Source organism: Tupaia chinensis, unplaced genomic scaffold (genome assembly GCF_000334495.1).
Source record: "Tupaia chinensis unplaced genomic scaffold, TupChi_1.0 Scaffold000078_1, whole genome shotgun sequence".
Classification (NCBI taxonomy): Eukaryota; Metazoa; Chordata; class Mammalia; order Scandentia; family Tupaiidae; genus Tupaia; species Tupaia belangeri.
In genome coordinates this window covers 8,573,809-8,596,626 of record NW_006159539.1, presented here as the reverse complement: position 1 = coordinate 8,596,626, position 22,818 = coordinate 8,573,809, and the positions used below count along the sequence as shown (strand labels likewise).

Sequence of the window (22,818 nt, the reverse complement as noted above, 5' to 3'; positions counted from 1 at the left end):
ACTTCTAAGCTCACCTGGTGGTGGTTGGCAGGATTTAGCACCTCTAGGACATTAGACTGAAGGCATCAGTTCCTCATCAACTGTTAGCTGAAGACTGCCCTGGAGGATGAGTGTGAAGGCTTCCTCACAACATGGCGGCTAGCTTTACAGAGTCAGCAAGTAAGAAGAGAAGGGAAGAAAGAGAGCAAAGTGGAAGTCAGTCCTTTAGAATATAATCTTGAAAGTGATAGCTCCTCAGTTCCTTAATTAGAAATAAGTCACTGGTGCCAGCAAGTGACATAGAACTTAAGGCACTGGACTCCCACATGGTTGACTATGGTTTGAGTCTCGGACTCAGCTAGCTTGAAACGCATGCCAGTGTGTGTGCATGCCTCAGATCCCAAGAGGAGAATGGAGGAGAAGGGATTGTGGCATGGCCATCTCCCATGGGGCTGGGGGGGGTGGGTAATTTCTCACTTTCTGTCTCTCTATCTCTCTCTATCTCTCTGGTGAGTGCATGCACCCTATAGCAAAAATTTCTAGAGAGAGAGAGAGAGAGGAAGAGAGGGGAGGAGGAGGGAAGGAAGGGAAGAGAAGGAGAGAGGGAGAGAAGGAAAAGAGAGAGGGAAGGAGGGAAGACAAAAGAAGAGAAGACAAAAAGAGAAAAGAAAAGAAGTCTCTAAGTCCAGCCTACGCTGAAGGGGTAAGGAGTCCTCTTAGAAGCTGCCTTCCCAAGGAGGAGCTTAAAAATGATCATTCCAGACTTTCTGAGCCTAATCTCCAAATTTCATGTATCTGATCAAAAGCCGTAGTTGCCTCTCAAGCTATTTATCACCAACATTTCAGAAACCAGTATTGAAGAGAGAAAACTACAAGAATTATATCCAATTTGCTTTGTCTTCCCCTGGGAATGAAGCTGTCCACTCTTACAATAGAATATTTGGGAGAAATAAATGTAAATGACCTAAATATTCTCTTTTATATCAACTCTTAGAAATATATCTCAAAATTCACACCAATCATCCAGTCGATTTTTAAGCCTAAGATGCTGGAACTTCAAATATTAGATCATGAAAGGCAGATTTTGCTTTTTTCAGTGTTCATACATAATTAAATCTCCATCTGCATTTTAAAAGTATTTTTCAACCGAATATAATAAGCTACATAATTGGAAATATAGTTGTTGACAAATCATGCTTTTCTTTTTTTTTTAATTGTAAAAGCAGGCCCCTTTAATGTTTTCGTGCAGTTTAATAACTAAGCTGTTGATGAGTGCAGACATGTAAGGCCGGCTATGTTCAGAAACATCAGTCATGGTGGTTTTCCAGATGGTGTATCATCTTCAAAATTACAAGGAGTTACTTGGATGCAACTGCTATCAAACCAGTAAGATAGCATTTATGCATCTGTCATTTTCAGGAGTGATGGTAACTTGGACATATTTCCCCCAAATAATCTTGCCTCCTTGTGTCACAAGGCCCAACTCGCTCATGTTCAGCTCAATGACGGTGCCTTTGGTGATGACACCCAAAGTTGTATACAGTGGGGATGAGGGATTCTTCTTTACACCAGGTATTGGCAGGCAAACGGTGGCTTTCAGTTCGGGATGTGTTACGTGCACTTCCTTGAAACGTAAGCCCATTGGCCTAATGACTCTTTCATATTTAGGTAGCTTTCGAGTAAAGCCATCTCCAGCAAAGCAGATTTTTGTAGCCTTCCTCTTCCATGCCTTCTTCTTTCTCTTTCCTGTTCGAGTAACTTTTAATACTTCTGTTTCTGCCTGGTATCAAACTTTGGGTAGAGGGACTTCCCGTTTTCTAGCTTTCTCTTTGCATTTTCATTTAATCGTATTGGAAAGTACTTTAGCTCAGGACATTCCTTCTCTGTCCAACAGATAGGCAGGTGCTGCTCCTCGTGGAGCCTTTTCATCCTTCTTCTGTTTGGAGTTCCTCTTTTCATGCATCCTGATGGTCTTGTCCATTTGTATTTTCTCAGCATGGCGCTGTTGATGACAGAGCTTAGCTTTCAGACCAGTCATCTTTTTTTGCCTTCTTCGAACGTTCATGAGCCTCCCGGCTTTCCTTCTTTCTCTTTTTCTCATAGTAATCCAAACAGTATCCATAGCATTTATGATGTAATTCAATATATTTGTTCTGTGGCATGCTGATGGCTGCAGAGTCACCGGGAGCAGCCTCCCGGACGCAAAGAAGTTGTCAACTTTCGGGTCTCAGAGACCAACAAGCAGCAAATCATGCTTTTCTTACATCATTCATTTGTACATTAAATGGCATGCAGCACTTATTAAATAGAAAAATCAGTTGAAAAATTATTTTTTAAAGAATTATTTTGGGACCAGCAGTTAGCATAATGGCTGTGTTGCTGGACTCTCGTGTAGTCAACTGCAGTTCGAATCCCGGACCCGGTGGCTTAAACACACTCCAGGCACGTGTGTGTATGCGTGCCCAAGATCCTGAGAAGAGAATGGAGGAGAAGGGATTGCGGTGTGGCCATCCCCTCTGGGGGTGATTTCTCACTTTCTGTCTTTCTGTCTCTGTCTTTCTGTCAAGCCCACATGCCCTATAGCAAAAAACTTCTTCAATAAATAAATAAAACATAGAATTACTTTATTAATTTTTTTAAAATTTCCTATAGGGCACAAATGCTCACCAAACAGAAAGAGAAAGAAAGAGAGAAAGCAAGCTGCCAGGTCCAGGACTCGAATCGCGATTGGCCATGTGTGAGTCGGCACCTTAACCACCACAGTAGCTGCTGGCCCAGGTTTTAAAATTATTAACTTCAATATTCGTAGCATGTCACATACAAGAAAATGACAAACTATGGGGCCAGCAGGTGGTGTAGTGATTCAGGCACTATCTTCCCACATGGCTGACCACAGTTCTAGTCCTGGACACAGAGGCTTGAAACTCACGCTGTGTGTGTGAGTTTCTCGCTTTGCCTTTCACTGTCCCGCTCTGTCTCTTTTCAGCGAGCATACATGCCCTGTGGCAAAAACATTTGAAAAACAAAACAAGACCAAAACAAAATCTCACAGAATAAGAAAGAAGAAATGACAGACTCTATGTGCCCAGAAGAGAGTTCCAGGTGCAAACTTTTAGGAAACAACCCTTTGCAGGACACACCTTCCTCCTTTCCCCACCTCCTAGGACCACGGACAAGACAAGACCCACCCCAATCTTTTCCTGTGGCTCCATGAGCAGCTCAGATTTGGAAATCCAGTCCCCAGCAAGCCCAGGCATTTTAATGAGCCATGGCCAACTAGAGTGACGGCATCCTTCAGCCATGTCAAATACTGCCACAGCTGGTCCAGGGCGGGAGAAACTACCTCCTCCCTGGGACACCACCCTGTGTCCAAACAGCCACAACCACATGAGACCTAAGTGCAGAGCACATTTTCCCAGCTGCTCTCGGCACCCAGGAGAAACGCAAGCGGCGCTGTGGGAACCTTGGCATTCCAGCCACAGTTGGCATGGATTCCAGGACACCCACTGAGGCAGGAAGTGGTTGGGAAGGGAGGGGAAGAGGCAAGGACAGAGGTCTAACCCAGACAGCCCAACAACCTTGCAATGACACTTTGAAGCGCCTGATCGTTCTGCGTTCCAGAGCAAAGAATATCTCAGACGCTAACGGTTTTCATCAAATGTCAACTTTGCAGACTTGTTTTAACTTTGACTAATCAAAACTAATAATCAGGGAACCAGCAGTTGGCGTAATGGCTATGTCGCTGGACTCCCATGTAGTCGACCGCAGTTCACATCCCGGACCCGGTGGCTTAAAACTCACGCCGGGCACATGTGCGTGTGTGCCCAAGATCCTGAGAGGAGAATGGAGGAGAAGGGATTGTGGCATGACCATCCCCCCTGGGGGGTGATTTCTCGCTTTCTGTCTCTATGTCTCTGTCTGTATGTCGAGCGCACGCGCCCTATAGCAAAAACCTCCAAAAAAATAATAATAATAATAATCAGAGACCAGCAGGTGGCATAGTGGTTAAGGCACTGGATCCCACATGACCAACTTGGAGATTCAAGTCCCAGGCCTGGTGGCCTGAAAAACACGCCAAGCATGTGTGTGTGCATGCCCAAACTCCCAAGAGCAGATCTCAAGGGGTCTGTGGCATAGCCATCCCCCATGGGAGGTGATTTCTCCTTCCCTCTCTCTGTTTCTCTCCTGCATGTCCCCTCTGACAAAAAAATAATTAATTAATTAGTTAATTAAAAAGAATAATCGTGTATGAATTGTGCCCTCTGGCAAAAAATTAATTAATTATTTAGTTAGTTAATTAAAAAGAATAATCGTGTATGAATTTATGAAAAGACATTATATATAACCTTCCCTGTGTCCGTAAGCATCCTCTTAGAGAGCGACACAATCTCTTTAGGTAAGCCCGTTTTCTTTTTCTTTCATATCATCTAGTATTTATTGATATCAGACGGTCAAGGGACCCGAGGAATGGTCCCTGCTCTCAAGAACTTAGTCTGATGCGGGGATAGACGGATGCTGACGAGCACAACGACATCCATGGTGGCTCATTTGCAGTAATGGCGATCGCCACACTACCAAAGCACCATGCACCATGCAGAGGGTGCTGGCCAGAGGGAGATGTGGGTTTCCAGGTGAGAAGTTGCTATTGTGGAGTTGACGGTTTAGCTGAGACCTCAGGGGTGGAGCTGGAGTGAAGCGGAGGAAGTGACAGGGAGATGGAGGCACGAGATCCTGTGTACACAGAGGTCCGTCAACATCTGGCTCCTCGCCAGGCACTGTGCTTACAGTAACCCTACACCTGTAACCTCCCGTGCACGACTGCTGTTATTCTCATTCTATACGTGAAGAAACTGAGGCACAGGGAAGTTAACAGGCTTCCCCAAGTTCCCCCAGCTAGGAGCTGGCTATAAGCAGTTCAGAATGGTTCACAACTATTGGGGGACAGAAGGGTAATGGAGGTGAAGAGGGGGAACAGGTTGTCCAGAGATATAAAAGCAGGAAGGGGCCAGACCTTTGGGGTCTATGTCCATCATGTGAGGAATTTGCAAATATCTAAGCGACCCTCGAGGGGTCAAGGAGGTGATCCTAGGAACAGGTGGGCTCTGGAAACCTCACGCCATGTGTCCGTAGAAATGAACCAAAGGGAAGCAAGGTTGGAGTGGGAGATCACCAATCTAGTAAGAGGTGACGGTGGCCTGACCTGGAGGAGCGACAGTGAGCATGAAGGGAAGCAGGGACCTTCAGTGAGTAGAATCCGCTGGATTAAATCAATAATCAATAGCTGATGGACTGGGAGAGGTGAGGTGGGCGGGTGTGAAGGCTGGCTTTCAGGTTCCTGGCTTGAGTCCCAAGCGGGAGACTGGGCTATCAGGAGAATTCTCTGAGATCCTCGCATAACACCAGTGAAGACGGGCTCTGTCCCTCGGCTAATTACTGCCACCAGGCTGGGTGCTTAGAAGCATATGTCTGCCTTCAAGCTAGCTCTGCCTATGTGACCAGAATGTCCCCAGAGACAGTCTCCCTGTGCTTCACACAGGGTTTGGGAAACCTGGTGTACCGAAGTCCTTCTGGCGTGTGTTTCTGGATAATTCCTTTTTTTTTTTTTTTTTTAGAGATTTTCACTGTAGGACGCGTGCGCTCGCCAGACAGACAGAGATATAGAGACAGAAAGCGAGAAATCACCCACCAGGGGGGATGGTCACACCGCAATCCCTTCTCCTCCATTCTCCTCTCGGGATCTTGGGCACGCACGCACACGCACCCTGCGTGAGTTTTAAGCCACCGGGTCCGGGACACGAACCGCGGTCGACTACGTGGGAGTCCAGCGACATAGCCATTACCTAACTGCTGGTTCCCGTGGATAATTCCTTTTATAAAACAAATTATTTAATTTAATTTATTATTATTACTATTATTATTATTATGAGACTGATTTTTTGCTATGGGGTGTGTGTACTCATTAAATAGACAAAGAGAAAGAAAGTGAGAAATTACCCTCTAGGGAGGATGGCCGTACTGCTGTCCCTTCTCCTCCATCCTCCTCTTGGGATTTTGGGCATGCACACCCATGTGCCTGTCAGGAGTTTCAAGCTGCCGGGCCTGGGATTCGAACTGTGGTTGACCATGTGGGAGTCCAGCACCTTAACCACTATACCACCTATTGGCCCCACATTAGTATTAGTATTATTGTTATTTTTATTATTATTGTAACAACCCCAAATAGAGCTTTAATGACTGGACGTGGCTTGGGACTCCAGGTTGAGTGGTCTAAGTGGTCTAGGTCACAAGGACAGAGGGAAGAGCTCAGAGGCTGTCTGAGGCTGTTGCTGACAGTAGCCCCTTCGGTACATGGAGCCCTCATTTTTGTGAAAAAATAGGGAACACTTCATGAATTTGCATGTCATCCTTGTGCAAGGGCCATGCTAATCTTCTCTGTTCCAGTTTTAGTCTATGTGCTGCCAAAGCGAGCACTATGAATATTTTTAAATTATCTATAGAGCATGTATGCTCATCAGAGAGAGAGAGAAAGTGAGAAATCACCTAGCCACCAGGCCTAGGGCTCAAACCACAGTAGGCCAGGTGGGAGTCCAGTGCCCCAACCACCACGCCACCTGCTGGCCCCTGGATAATTTCTTTTATACAGGGTCTGACTTAAATCATCCTAGGAGGGACCTAGGACCCCAGAGCCTTGGTAAAGAATGAGTGGATACCCCCTGGTTGTCCCTATTCTTTTCTGTCTTTACCCTGCCTGTCTCAGTTCTGTTCATAACCCACCTCGGGTCTGGCCCCAGGCATCTTTTCCCAACACTCTAAAGTTGCGTGTGGGTTTTAAGTGAAATTTAAGCTGCATGTTTCTGATTTCTCTACCTTAACTCATTTATGTGGTATAAGGAGAGAGCTACTTGACATCTAGGAAAACTTCCCAGATATTTTGTACCAGTTTAAAGCCTCTTTTTCTTTTGTCTTAGACATAGGAATCAGCAACCTGCCAGGATAAACAAACCCTTTCACCAAAATGTCTGAATCTTACTTATTTATTTATTTATAGTTTTGCTCTAGGGTACATGTACTCGCTAGAGAGAGACAAAGAGAGAGGGGGAGGAAGGGAATGGCCACGCTGCAGTCCCTTCTCTGCCATTCTCCTCTTGGGATTTTGGGCACACACACACACACACACACGCACACATACGCCTGGCAATATTTTCGAGCCACTAAGTTCAAGACTCCAACCATACAGTGTCTCCAATTTCCACACCATCTGCAGGTCTCTGAATCTTATTTTAAATGTCTTTTCCTGTGGGGTGATAGAGATGAAGATGAGAGATGAGGAAGGCATACACAGCACAACGAAAGATGGAACACAGAAGCCAGCGATGGGATAAGAAGGACTAGAGTCAGGCTGGCCCCGTCGCAAAGTGGTTAAGCTCTGCACGTAGGAAGCTGAATCCCATATGGCTGACCATGGTTCGAATCCCAGTCCACAGCAGTTTGGAAAACATACCAGGCACATGGACACAGAATCCTGACCAGAAGGAGGCATGGAGGAAAGGGGATTGCGGTGTGACCAGGACCTGTTTGAGAGGAGATGCCTTTTCCGGCTTTCTCTGTTGTGTGCGTGTACCTTCTGTCAGAGGACAAGAAAGAAGGAAGGCCAGATGGACAGATGGATGGACCAGGGTTCTCCATGGCTTGTCATGGCTCTACTTCATTGGTCTTCTCATGTCTCACCACATACATTTTCTAAGTAGATAATAAATCACTTAAAGAGGGCCAGCCAGTGGAGTGGGGGTTAAGACAGCTGAATCCCATAGGGCTGACACTGCAGTTCAAGTCCCAGAAATGGCAGCTTGAAAACCATGCCAGGTGCACGTGTAGGCATGTCCAATATCCTGAGAGGAGAATAAAAAAAGGGATTGTTGTGTAGCTATCCCTTCAGGAGGTGGTCGGTCTCTCTCTCTCTCTCTCTCTCTCTCTCTCCCTCTCTCTCTCTCTCTCCCTCTCTCATGCAGATGCTGTGTAGCAAACACTAAGAGGTACCAGCCAAGTGACATAATGGTTACATTGCTGGACTTCCATGTAGTCAACTGTGGTTTGAGTCTCAGACCCGGCAACTTAAAACTCACACTGGGAGTGTGTGCATGCCCAAAATCTCAAGAGGAGAATGGAGCAGATGGGATTGTGGCATGGCCATTCCCCCTGGAGGGTGTTTTCTCACTTTCTGTCTCTCTGTCCCTCTGGCGAACGCATGCACCTGATAGCAAAAATCTCTCTTTAAAAAAAAAAAATCTAAAAGAAAATAATCTCTTGAAGGTGCCAAGGGAATAGATAAGATGAGAAATAGATGGCTGCTTTGTGACGATTTCCAACTATTGTAACACTTTAATGTGTGAGTTACCTAAATGTCCTGAACAAATCCGTGCTTTTCATGTTTTGGCTCTGGAGGTTCATGTAAGAAAGAGGTCATTGATACATAAACTGTTTAACATTAAATAATTTTATTTTGGAGATTTTCTCCTACCTCCTGGGAAAGGAACCTTCAAAGTCACCCAGAAACAGGCATTGTGTCATGGTTGCTGACACACCCAGGGGATCTGGAAGGTGTCTACATCTTTTGCCCTCTTTCAGCTAGCACCTTGCTTCCTTCTGGACTTGTGCAATGTTCCTTTCCTCTTTCTGGAACAGGCTAGCCTGGTCTCTGTCCTGTTCTGCAGGGTCATCCCGAGAGCTTGCATTTGAGGCAGTTCAGTTTGAGGAGTGAGAGGTCAGAGCAGGTGAGAGCTTGTGCAGAGAGGCGCTTCCGGATGGCACAAGACAGGGAGTGGTGGACGTTCCAAAGCAGACTACCCTGCGGTGCCCTACACAGCGAGGCCCACGAACACTGCCCTCTCCCCCGTTTCCAGCCCTGCCCTGATGGAGGTTATTAAGAACAACTTGTTCCAGTTTTTCAGGGTCTGGATGGGTCCCCAGTGAGGAAAGGGGCTTGTGAAGAATTCACCTTGACTGATATGCAGAGAACAACCAGAGGTTACGTTCGGCCAGTTAAGTCAGTATTCTTTAGACCAGCAGTCCCCAACCTGTTTGGCACCAGGGACCAGTTTTGTGGGTGACAAATTTTCCAGGGAGAAGGAGGTGGTGATTTATGAGAACTCTCAATCTAGATCCCTGGCATGAGCAATTCGCAAGAGGGTTCAAGCCCCTCTGGGAATCTAATACCACCCTTAACCTGACAGGAGGTGATAATGAGAGTGAGGGCGAGGGGTCGAGGGGTCGTAAATGCAGATGGACTTCCCTCACTTGCCTGTCACTCACCTCCTGCTGTGTGGTTCCCTAGAAACCCCCACTATATATAATATAATGTTAGATAGATAGATATCATATATATATATTATAAATAACATTTTGTTACAGAATGGATGCTTTTAAATCCCTGAAGGAGTAAAATGCAGTCATTGCTAGAATTAGAAATATAGCTGGGTTTTTTTGTTTTTTGTTTTTTGTTTTGGGGGGGGGATATATTTTATCCCCCAAATTGTTCAAGGACCTCTCTTAGTGATTGTTCGCAACACTGCTAACTTGCTTATCTTTGGTAACATAGCGTACATCCTTTTAGATGAAGACTTTATGTTTTCATCATTATAAGCCCATTAGCTTATGAGACATTTAATATAAAATGTATGTTGTTTATCCTTGAATAAATTGAAAACTGAAGCTTCCCTGATCAGTGTTCTCCATTGGAAGTTGACATGTCTCAGTGCAGTATTTCTTCTATTACAATGTTATATTTTTTAACAACTCATAGAAAAAAATCTGTAATCAACACAAAAACCTAGTTGATGAAATCTACTCCAAAATATTACATGGCAGGACCATCTGGTGGTGTGGTGGTGAAGGCAGCTGGACCCTACATGGCCAACTGCATGGTTTGAGTCCTGCATGAGAAACAAACCAGGTAGGGGTGTGCGTGTGTACCCAAAATCCTGAAAGGAGGGAGATAGAGGAGAAGAGATTGCCATGTGACCATCCTCTGTGGGTGGTGCTTTCACACTTTCCCTCTGTCTCCGCCTCTCTCTGGTGAGAGAGAGAAATATGTCATTAATTCTGGTAACAGCAACAAAGCCGTCTCCAGGGAAGCTCGCATCGCAGGGTCTCAGTGTGAGGAAGAGTTTAGGAGGTAAGACAAAAACAACTGCAGCCAGCCATGCACGAGTCTAGTATCCTTAACCACTATGCCACCTGCCAGCCCCAGAAATAAAATAATTATTAAAAAAAAAAAAAAAAGGACAGTAATGAAAATGCCCACACAGTAACTGTGTCATCTGGGGCTTTCATGAGACTCGAACTCACATTGGCTGCACCCCTAAAGCTTTTGAGCTTTCTATCACACTAGATGCCCAGCATACAGGTGGGAAAAATAATTGACCCAAATAAAGATAAAGCCTACAACATGTTCAACATGGTTTTAAAATAAAAAGTCTGGGCTGGCCCCATGGCCTAGTGGTTAAGGAAGCTGGATTCCACAGGACCAGCTCTGGTGGGTTCACAGTCTGGAAAATACGCCAGGTGTATGTGTGCTCCAAATCCCAAAGAGTGGAGAAATGGAGGAGAAGGGATTATAGCATGGCCACTCTCCATCAGATGGTCTCTCTCTCTCTTCCTCTCTCTCTCTCTCTCTCTCATGAGTGCGCAGTCCACCTGGCAACTAGAAAAAAAAGTAATGAATGAATAGATAGAAATAAAACAATACAACCCATGTCCAGGTATCTGTGTTAATTATCCACAGGGAATGGTGCTGTCTGGTGTTGAGCCAATCCATGAGCAGCGTGGCTATTTGCCTCTTTCTTCTGGCCAATGGGAGGAGAGCACCATGTCTATACAAATTGAAACGGGCGTCATTAACACTGACCATTGTCCTCAACTGAACAGGAGGCATACATTCCACAGAGAAACCCGGTCTAGTCACGACCGAGGGTTTTTCCTGCGAGGTCCAGCAACCAAGACTTTCCCTGGAGGAGCTGGGAAATAACTAGCTTGTTAATAACTAGGAAAACAATACCAAGCAACTCAGAGCTGCCAAAGTAGGGAGAGTGGAAACTGAAGGCCACTTGCAGGCCATTCTACATAATCAGGCTCTGTCTTCAGGCTGGCTAGAGTGACCCAAATTCCTCGTCTCTATGACTCAGTTGCCTCATCTGTAAATGGCAGTGATGTCATTACCCACTCCTTAGGGTCACTGTAGGATCCAAACGTATGATGTACACAGTGACTTAGAACAGTGTCTGCTACGTTGGACATGGTCTCTAAGCATCCTATTTCTCTTCCTGTGAAACATTTGTGATTTTTATTTTCAATGACAAGAAATAATAGTCATAGATACAGAGAAGTGTTTGTGCTCTGTGGTCTTGCCAGCTCCCACGGACACACTGTGCCCTTCGCCACTAAGTTCTTCCCAAACCAGGCTCCAGGGCCAGGCTCTGGCCAGAACTGGTTGTCACTCTCTAAAGTATTTTTAGATCCTGGCTGAGTGGTTTTCAAAAGGCCTGGATGACAACTCACCACTAAGAATAGTAGTGTGTCCAGCTTCATCAACAAGTCTCTAGGCTTTTTGAGCATGTTGACAGTCCTGGGAGGTCAACTGGCTGTGTTCACCTGCAGACCCTCAGCTGCTGACGCAGACACTGGCCAGGCCCGCCACCCCGTGCCCTATGCACACCCTGCCCTTTGTGGGCATTTCAGGACACCCAGAGGGGGTAAAGGAATGTTTCTTCTCTCACAAGACTCAGAGTAGGAGACAGAGGAGGGAAGAAGAAAGAAAGAAAGCTCAGACCCAGAATCAGTAGAATTTCTTCTGAGATCCTTGAACCTGGGGCTGATAGAATTGGGTAAGAGAGAATTCAGGCCCCAACTCACCTTCTCACTGCACTGTAGGGAAGTGGGTCTTCCTTAGGAAGAGAAACAGGGCCTTTATTTAGACAGGCAGAGCCAAATGTTAGGAAGGAGTCCTCCCCAATGTTCCCATGGGCATAGTTTTTTTTTTTTTCCAGAATTATTTTATTTAATTTTATTTAATATTATTATTTTTGCATTTGACAGAATGTGAGAAAGCAGGGCTCCAGGTCTGGGACTTGAACCATGGTCGAACATGTGGGAGTCCAGCACTTTAGCCACTTTGCCACCTACCAGCCCCCTCACGGACAATATTACTCCCACATTACAGAGAGGACACAGGGACTCACAGAGGCTGAGTCACTCACTGCTCAGGGTCATAGAGCTGGTCAGTGAAAGGGCAGGATTGGAACTGAAGTGTTCTGGTCCATAGCTAGTGCTCTTTCAGGACTCTGAGATGTTTGAGACCCATTGCAACCCCAAAGCCAGTTCTTCATGAGCACAGGAACTCATTCCACCCCATGACGTCATTCCAGTCCAGTGCCACATTCCAGCCCCTCCTTCCACTCACTGTCACTCACATCATGGCCCTAGGCCCGCACTCCTCGGCGCTGCCTTTAGTACACTCAATGATTCATCACAGACCCTTTCGCAGTCTCCGTAGGCTTAGTGCCTCTCAAACGTTGAGAGCAGAAGGGACCAGCAGTTAGAGTAATGGCTATGTCGCTGGACTCCCACGTAATCGACCGCAGTTCAATTCCCAGACCCAGTGCCTTAAACTCATGCCAGGCATGTGTGTGTGTGTGCCCAAGATCCCGAGAGGAGAATGGAGAAGGGATTGCGGTGTGGCCATTCTCCCTGAGGGGGGGTTTCCCCCTTTCTGTCTCTCTATCTTTCTGGCGAGAGCACATACCCTATAGCAAAAACCTCTCAAAAAAAAAAAATTGAGAGAACAGTCCTTACCTAGTAAGATGACAAAAAGAAGCAGGCCTACCTCAGAATGAGGCTCCACAGCTTCACCTGTGGATCTAGAACTCAACCGTTCACACCCTTTCACCCAGTAACACCACTTCTGGAAAATGAGTGGTTTTCAAAAACTATATGGAGAGCCCAGCAGGTGGTGTGGAAGTGAAGGCCCTGGGTCCCACATGTCTGACTGCATGCTTTGAGTCCTAGACTGGTGATTTGAAAAATCACACCAGGGGCGTGTGTGTGTGCATGCCCAAGATCCTGAAAGGAGAATGAAAAGGAAGGGATCACGACATGGCCATATGCCTTAGGGTGTGATTTCTCACTTTCCCTCTCTCTGTCTTTTTCTGTCTCCCTCTAGTGAGCACACATGCCTTATGTCAAAAACCTTCAAAAAAAAAAAAAAAAAAAGAAAAAGTCCACGGAGAAAACGAAGCATGGAGTTCAAACATGTACTTCAGTTCTAATTTCCCATGAACTTGTTGAAGTTCTTTTGTCCAGAAGAAAAAACTTAGAACAAAAGGCTCATGACGGACTTAGAATAGCAAAAGATTGAAACCACCTAGGAACAGGAATGTTGTATAGCATATTGTCTTAGTTCAGTTGGCTGCTATAACAAAATACCATAGACTGGTGGCTTATAAATAACATAAATTTTTCTGACTGTTCTGGAGGTTGGGAAGTCCAACATCAAGGCAACAGTAGATTCAGCATCTGGTAAGAGCCCTTTCCTGGTTCATAGACACTTTCTCACTGTGTCATTAATCACATTCAGGGAGGTTCCACCCTCAAGACCTAATTACTTCCCAAAGACCCCATTCCTTAATACCATCCATCACCTTGAGAGTTGGGATTTCAACACAGGAATTTGAGGCAGAGAGCCAGAAAACATTTAGACTACAGCACATATTCACAACCTAAAATGATAAGATAAAGTTGGAGCTATGTTAAAGATTGTTTACAATATAGAAAACACAACTGATATAAATTTACAAGTTGTATATATGAAGTGTGGGTATAGTTGGGTCTCAGTTACTTATGCAACACATGTAAGTAACACCAATATGTTCTCTCATTGATTCAAATATATGTCTACTGTGTTCTCAGAAGCAAAGATAAAACAGAGAACTTGGTAAATAAAGGTACCAGTCTTGGGTTCTGACATGCTTTAAAGAAAGAAACAGAAACAAAAAAATCAACAAGATAAAGTGAAGTCTGCAGCACACTAGTGACACATACAAGGGGGAAATACCATAGAGTGGAGGCTTATGAGTAACAGAAATTTATTTCTGACTGTTCTGGAGGCTGGGAAGTCCAAAAGCAAGGCACCAGTAGATTCAGTGAAAAAAGGAACTGGGAGTGACAGGGTGGGATGGGGTACCTGCAACTTAAATTCAGGTGGCAAGAAAGACCTCCATGGGGACCAGCAGGTGGCATGGTGGTTAAGGCTCTGGTCTCCCACATGGTTGTTCGTGGTGTGAGTCCTAAACCTGGTGGCTTGAAATTCACACCAGACACATGTTGTGTGCATGTCCAAAATCCCAGAAAGAAAATGGAGGAGAAGGAATTGTGACATAGCCATCACTTTTAGGGGGGCGATTTCTCACTTTCTCTTTCTCTCTCTCTCTCTCTCTCTCTCGTGAGAGCATGTGCCCTATGGGAAAAAAAAATCTGTGATTTGAGTCCCAGACCTAGTAACTTGCTTTCTTACTTTCTCTCCTTCTCCCCTCCCTCTCTCTTTCTCTGTCTCTCTCTGCTGAGCACACGTGACTTATAGCAAATTAAATAATAATACTAAGTAAAAATAGCTAAATAATTCTTAAGAAAAAAAGGAAAAAACAAAGAAAGTCCTCCATGAGAAGGCACCCCTTGATTCCCTTGACTAAAGAGCCTCCTTTGGTCCTAAGGACATCCTGGGTTACAGAGTTCCAAGAGGGGAAAACAGGTCTGTGTCAGCTCCCCCAAGGCAAAAAGCAGACAGGCTGAGTCAGAGGAAGGAGCCCAGCGACCCACCCAAGGGCAGAGGCCACACCAGAGAAAAGGCCAGCAGGGAGAAAGGAAGCATTCCCTCATAGGGAAGTGGGAAAGCTCTGGGGGCTTGCCAGACGGCATGATGCGAATGTACCGTTATAAGATCCTCCAGCCCACTGTGTTATTCCAAGGACAATTAGCTGCTTTTATAAAGAGAATGTATTAATATTAGGTTGTTGGAAAAGTCATGACTTTTTTTTTCTGTGTTTTTCTATGTAAAAAATGTGTCATGACTTTTCCAACAACTAAATAGGTGTGTGTGTGTGTGTGTGTGTGTGTGTGTGTGTGTTGGACATATATTATAGGTATATATAATAAGATCTGAGTTATTCCTGCTAAATATATAGGTAATCTGAATGTAAAGGGAGTTTACATTCAGGCCATGTTCTCAGCTTCTCAGTGGTCTCTGTTTACATACATAAACCTCATCACTTTAGCCAATGAAGAACGAGATCATGAAATGAAACAGAAGAGAAAATGAAAGCAGGCCAGAATTTGCAAGGTGTTTTGAATGTCTCTCAAATAGATGCAAGATAGGGGTGATTGATATTAGGCACCAAAATGAATGTGTCTAAACTGTATTGATAACGTTCATTGATTTTGTTTACTTTGATAGTAACAGATGGAAATATATATGTGTGTGTGTGTGTGTGTGTGTGTGTGTGTATACACTTAAATAATGCTTGTTCCCATTTTCTGCTGAATTCCTATAATTCCTTCCTGATCCACTTGAAATACTTCTTGGATGAGAACTTCATAGTGTCTTGATCCCCCATCACCATTTTTCATGCCCACACTGTAACTGTACAAATAGCTTTCTCCTCTGTGTTTCTAGAAATCATCCTATAAACTAATGTCATAAAATGTATCACATGATTTCCTATTTTTTATGTCTCTTCTGCTAGAGTGAATGCCAAATTGTTTTTATATCCTGTGCCCTGCGCATAGAGTGACAAATATTTGGCCAATGAGAGCCCCGTTCTCTCCTCCCATGTCTGTGACAGACATGACTAATCGATCGCAACTTTCCTTCCCAAAGAGCCTCAGCAGTAATTCAGAATGCTTTTCAACACCATAAAATCAACAAGTAGAGTTGGCAAGCAAGAGGAAGCCTAATTGCCGATCAGACTTAGCACCATGCCTGAGCCAAGAAAGTATACCACTAGTTTTGTTGATTGAATATGTAAAATAAATAAATATTTGTTGGGTTTTTGAAATTAAGAACAGCGAATTAATAAAGTGATACAAATGGCCACAGTGAAAACTAAGACAGGTATATAAACAACCAATTGGCAAATTCAGACATGAAACTGAAAGATCTTCCTGGAATTCACCCAAACTAGCTCAACCACAGTGACATAACTACAGTGAGATCAGATGTGTTGCTAAAACCAAATTAGGCCGATCATCTCTGGTGAGTAATGATCGACTGATAGCCATGGTGTCAATTTCTGTTGGTAAGAAGTAGCTGTGCTATAATTTTGACGTGCATGATCTCGCTAAGATCATCAAGTTCAAGAATAAGTGTAAGTACAAGCATGAACGCAGTACAGAAAGCCTCTCTAAACATTTTGAAGTAAACTGGTGACAGAATGTTCTTGGATAGTGCTACAAGAACACATCACCTTAATGTGGACCAAGATGTTGATTTGGGGTTTTTTTATTTATAAAGTAATGATGCAGTGTGATCAGACCCAACACCGGTGCAAGATTTTGTCTGATGCTCCTAAAGAATTAAAGATGCAGACACAGATTATTGAGGGAAGGAGAAACAGAGCTCCCAGGTAGGAAGGGGTCCTGAATGGGTTATCAAAGAGGAGCTGGAAGTGAGGGGTTTCATCTAGCGGTCTGAGCTATGGGCTGCCTCTCCGACAAGGAAGTGGGTGGAACAGACTGGCTCCCTGAGAAGTAAGCCTTAGAAAATAATTACATGATAATCTGAGAGATTTGTTACCCTATTTTCTTTGGGGTCAGCAGACTTGAGCACTCTGTACTTCTTGTTTAGAATATAGTTACTAAATAGAAACTGTTATGGACCCTTAGCTACAGTTGCTTTGAACCCCAAAGCAGCCAGCTTCTGGCTGTGAAAATTGAGCCACTGTGACTCCATCTTTATTTTTACTGTCTCTATGTGCCCAATAGCCCTATCCACTGTCTTATCAGCAAGAAGTCATACTTCTGTTTTCTTTTTCTTTTTCTTTTCTTTTCTTTTTTTTTTTTTTGGTGGAGAGGTTTTTGCTATAGGGTGCGTGCGCTCGCCAGAAAGACAGAGAGAGACAGAGAGCCAGAAAGTGAGATATCACCACCACCCCCGGGGGGATGGCCATGCTGTAGTCCCTTCTCCATTCTCCTCTTGGGATCTTGGGCACGCACGCACATGCGCCCCATGTGAGTTTAAGCCACCAGGTCTGGGACTCGAATTGCAGTCGACTACATGGGAGTCCAATGACAGCCATTATGCCAACTGCTGGTCCTGAAGTCATACTTTTTTTGGACATGCCAAAGGGGTGTATAGTGTACATTAACCAGATCATAGGGGGAAAACAGACTTCATTAAAAAGAAAAACAGTGACTTTCTTTTGGGGCTCTTATTCTGTCTACCTGTAAGCGGGGTCTAACTCCTATCTCAATAAGAAAGCAGCTGAAAACCTATTGATAAAGTTTCCACACTTAGCAAGAATCCTATTAAAATTTAAACTTTATAAGTTGTAGCTCTGAGAGAGGAGGGTTTTGTTTGGATTATTTTTGTGTGTTTTATTTGTTTTTTAATTATTAGGAGTTTTCTAGCTCAACTGTTTCATAGGTTGCTTAGCCAATAGGGAGCATCATTTTGCATTGAATTAGCCTCAGATTCATCTTCCAGAGTATCTATTAGGTTGTCGGGAAAGTCATGATGCATTTTTTAGTAGAAAAACAGAAAAATATGTCTTGACTTACCCAACAACCTAATAACTTGGGCCATACTTTAGAATCACCTGAAAAGCTTTAAGAAAATTGGCTATGCTCAGAGCCCAGGTCAAGAAATTTAGTTTCTGTTCATTCAAGAAGACCAAGATGTTGGTATTTTGAATAGATTCCCCTGATATAAAAACCACAGACCTTACCTATACAACTGTACCTCAATATCTGCCAAAGACAAGACCGTAGAAAGATAAAGACTGCTCCATGGTCCCCCCAAAATTTACGTGTTGAGATTTGATTGTGATAGGATTAAGAGGATGGAAATTTAATCCAGCTATGGTGTTGAAAGGCAAGGTCTTTGGGGGTTGATCAGGATTAAGACAATCTCTGTCTCATCAGACAGAGAGGGAGAAAGAGAAGGAAAGTGAGAAATCACCCCCCCAGAGGGGATGGCCATGATGCAATCCATTCTCCTCCATGCTCCTCTTAGGATCTGGGGGATGCACGCACACACACACCAGCATGCTTTTTAATCTGCAGGATCTGGGACTCGAACTGCAGAGTCATTCATGTGGGATCCAACTACTCAACCACCACGCCACTGGCTGGCCCAGGGCCTTTTTCCCTAACAATAACCCATTCTCTGAACAGACCACAATTCTGCTCCGTGTAGCGGTTTGGAGTGTCAGAAAACTCAACACACAACTTTCCCCAGCAGTTCTGAAAAGTGCACACCATAGCCAAGAGGCTACGCACCGTGTAGGCCCTGGGGACTCATCTCTAACCTGGGGTAGGCTTCCTCGGTCTTTGTTTGCTTAAGGCTCACTTAGAATGTAGCCTGCAAGAAATGCTTAAGGGAGCTGTCTTTCCAGGCCGTTGGGACCAGACGGCACATTGTTTGATTCCTGAATTCCAATAAAAATAAACCCAGAGAACAGCATTCTGGACGTCTCTCACAAAGTTGTTTCAAAATAGAAAATTGCTTGTGATGGGGTGTTGTAGCCCCATTCATCAGCACATCTTTACCAAGTACCCAGCTCTGAATTCAACCCTCAGGAGCCATTGGTAAAGAAAAGTCCAGTCTTCCAAGCTCAAAGGGCCTCCCCAGAGAGTTCCTGTAAACGATTTCCGAAGGCAAGCCCAGATGGATACGAACTGGGCCTTCAGGCATGGCTCTTGGTACAGACCAGGAAAATTTAGGTCCTGAGGGCTCCTGGCATGCTTTAAGGCCCCGCAGTCAGATTAGACGCCAGAGTTGGGCTCTGAGTTCTAGTATGAAGCCCCTGGAGCAAGGAAGGGGGGTGTGTGGAAATTCTCAAAAGCAGGCTACAGGGCAGTTGGCAAAAAGAGAAAGTTCTAGGCTGCTTCGCTTAGCATTTTCTGCTTCCTCAAGCCCTAGGCTAGACTCAGCCCAAGGCCAGGAAGGGCGAGTTATGGCTAAGGCATGAGATCTGTGTGTATTGTGGTGGCCAAGTCATTGTGTTGTTTTTTTGGGCCACCAAGGGGCTTCCTGGATCTCTTTCAGTACTAGGATTTACAGAAAGGCAAAAACTACCTTTGCAGCGCGAATAAATCCATCTCTTCTAACATAGGAATTGAACTCAGAGGAATTATTCACTGTGTGTGTGTGCAGGTGAGAAGCCACGGACATATGCACCTTATTTGTGGGTCTGAGTGTGTCTGTGTGTCCTTATTAATGTTTTAAATCTTCTAAGCTTTAGAAGATTAAAAAAAAAAAAGAATTATTTACTTTTTATTACTTTTCATCAATTTGGCTACAGAGAGAGGGAAAGTGAGAAAGTAAGCTGACAGGTCTAGGATTTAAACCATAGTTGGGCCATCTGGGAGCCTAGTGTCTTAACCACCACCACACCAGCCCCAAGGAAGCCTTAGAAGTTGTTTTGTTTTCTTTTGTTTTAGAGAGAGAGAAGTTTTCGCTATAGGACACATGCACTCATCAGAAAGACAGAAAGTGAGAAACCACCCCTCCCCGGGGGGATGGCCACATCAGAATCCCTTCTCCCGCATTCTCCTCTGAGGATTTTGGGCACTCATGCACATGCACCCGCTATGAGTTTCAAGCTGCCAGGTCCAACACTCGAACCATGGTCAGTCAGGTGGGAGTCCAGCACCTTTCGTTGTGAGTAAAGGGCGTGCTCATAAAAAAAAACACCTGCTACTTACCAAACGCTATGCTAGTAGGAGTCGATGAGTTCATTTGTATTAAAGTACTTTGGGGGCCAGCTGGTGGCATGGTGGTTAAGGGTGCTGGACTCCCACCTGGCCAACCATGGTTCAAATGGTTCAATTCCCAGACCTGGTGGCTTTCTTACTTTCACTCTCCCTCCCTCCCTCCCTCCCTCCCCCTTTGGTCAACGTCATGTTTGGTGGTGACTCCGATGCCCCCGATCTTCCAGCACAGAAATCCAGATAGCTCCCCACTAAGGCTCTGAAAGCCAACGACATGACTAAAGAAAGGATTGGCACTGCCTAGCAGAAGAACCTGCCCAAAGCAGAACCCTTGGATTTAGGTGACAATACTCTCTCTCTCTCTCTCTCTCTCTCTCTCTCTTTAATTTAGGTTTTCACCATAGGACATATGCCCTAGCCAGAGAGAGAAAGACAGAGGGAAAGTGAGAAATTCCCCCAACCAGAGGGAATGGCCATGCCACAGCTCTTCGCCCCCATTCTCCTCCTGGGATCTTGGGCACCAGCCTCATTGTCAGGCTGCCAAGTCCAGGACTTGAACCATGGTTAGCCATGTGGAAGTCCAGTGCCTTAACCACTACGCCACCTGCTAGCCCAACAATATTGTCAACATAAACCAACAAGAAACAAGAGAGTGACTTTAGGGCCAGCCAGTGGCATGGTGGTTGGAGTGGCTAGATCCCATATGGTCAACTGGGTGGTTTGAGCCCCAGACCTGGCAGAGCGAGGGACACAGCTAGAAGGTGGGCATGTCCAAAATCCTGAAAGAAGAAATGGAGGAGAAGGGATTATGGCGTGATAATCCCCCATGGAGGGTGCTTTCTCATTTTTCCTCTCTCTCTGTCTCTCTCTAGCGAATGCATGTGCCTTCTAAGTTTTTAAAATAATTATAAGAAATCAATAGGAAAGTGACTCTATTCGTGTCTTATTGCTGCTGGAACAAATTAGTATGGAGTTTGTGGGCGCAAACAGCGGTTCTGGAGCTCAGAAGTCCAAAATCATGGCAGGGTTGCCTTCCTCTGGCAGCTTCAGGGGGGAATCTATTCTCTTGCCTTTTCTAGCTTCTGGAAGTCAACTCATTCTTCACCTCATGACCCCTTTCTCCATCTCTAGACACTGGACTCCCACATGGCCGTGGTTCAAGTCCTGGACCTGGTGGCTTGAAAATCACACCGGGTGCGTGTGCGTGTGTGCCCATGATCCCAGGAGGAGAATGGAGGAGAAGGATTGTGATGTGGCCATCCCCCCTGGGGGGCGATTCCTCACTTTTCTTGTCACTGTCTCTCTGTCTCTCTAGTGAGCGCATGTGTTCTATGGCAAAAACCATATAAAGAAAAAGAAAGAAATCATGAACGAAAGCAATCTAGTTGAAATGAACAAATTCACAACCCTTCTAGAGTATGCTTAAAAATAGGGGTGATCCTGGTGGTTGAGAGAGAACACTTAACTATTTCCAAAAATATGAAAGCCCGTCCCATGGAGGAAGGGTTAGATGTGGTCTACAGTCAGCCCAGGACTACGGGAGAAAACAGCAGTTGAGCAGGTGCTAACCCAGCCTTGTGAGAGCTGCCTGAGGACGACACGTTCCTTCAGCAAGTACCGAGTTGTCTGATCCTTGAGGAATTTCAGCAGAAGCCAGAAAGCTTCCTGATAGACATGCTAGAGAGGGATCTGATGGATCAGATGGAGCTTTGGGTTAGATTAACTTTCAAGAATCTTCCAAAGGAAAAAAGAAAAAGCGGCAAATTATTACTAATGATATGACAATGACAACTGTCAGAACGTAATATCTTTCATAGCGCTTGCACTGATTCTTGGGGTGGAACAAGGTGGGGAAGGGTATTCATGTGAATTCTTGTCATCTCGGACACTCAGTTCCAAGAGAAGGTCTCTGGTGAGGAATGTATCGGTAACAGCACTTGGACTTTCAACTCAACAGGCATAAGAAAACAGCATGGGCTTCAGGCATGGCTGGATCTGGGCACTCAAATGACTCATCAAGGCCCTTCTTGGCTCATTCCTTTGTCAGGCCCTCTCTCACAGCAAGATGGGTGTCGACAGGCCCACATCCTCATATGTTCCAGCCCAGTGGAAAAGTTGACACCAAATCACAAGTTGTTCAACCAAGAGTCCTAAACCCTGATTGGTTTATGGGACATCTACACATTCCTGAAATATTTACTATGGCTAAAAAGATGCCACATGCTAGCTACTTCTGACTTCTTCTGAATAATGTGTAGAAAAAATATGGAACTGAGTGGTAAGAACAGTCTCATTCCAAGTCCTGAAATATTTTCTCCCATGTGGGGATTTGACTCAACCTTGTTTCATTTATAGGTCTTTTTCTCCAAATGAAATCCCAAACAGAGCTGCTCTTTCTAGAATAACGTAGAGGAGTGGTTTCCTAAAGAAGCCTAAGGTTATTGTTCCCACCGAGGGCACAGGGAGTGACTTCAGGAACCCTCATTCTGTGGGCATGGAACAGAAATCTTGTTTTCCCCAACTTAGAGACCAACCTTTCCTGAAGTTTAATCCTCCTGAAATCAATTGAGGCTTCCTTCCTATCAAGAAAGATTATAATTCTAACCAATTACATTTGAGAAATAGTTGGTTCAGCCAAGTTAGAGAGTTCCTGACCACAAGCCATTTCAGAAACCTTAGTATGCGGGGACCAGCAGTTGGCATAATGGCTATGTCGCTGGACTCCCACGTAGTCTATGGTGGTTTGAGTCTCCGGCTTGGTGGTTTAAACTCACGCCAGCTGTGCGTGCGTGCCCAAGATCCCAAGAGGAGAATAGAGGAGAAGGGATTGCGGCGTAGCCATCCCCCCGGGGGGTGATTTCCCAC

The 22,818-nt window shown here is 44.9% G+C and overlaps 1 non-coding gene and 1 pseudogene across 1 annotated transcript; both read right to left on the bottom strand.

Annotated features, from left to right (window-relative positions):
• Window positions 1-1,357: 1,357 nt before the first annotated feature.
• LOC106734080 (ribosome biogenesis protein NSA2 homolog pseudogene) lies at window positions 1,358-2,141 on the bottom strand (annotated as a pseudogene).
• A 4,207-nt stretch (window positions 2,142-6,348) lies between these two features.
• On the bottom strand, window positions 6,349-6,450 carry LOC114006606 (U6 spliceosomal RNA). Its single transcript, XR_003548321.1, has one exon. It is a non-coding gene; the product is annotated as a U6 spliceosomal RNA (small nuclear RNA).
• Between the last annotated feature and the right edge of the window lie 16,368 nt (window positions 6,451-22,818).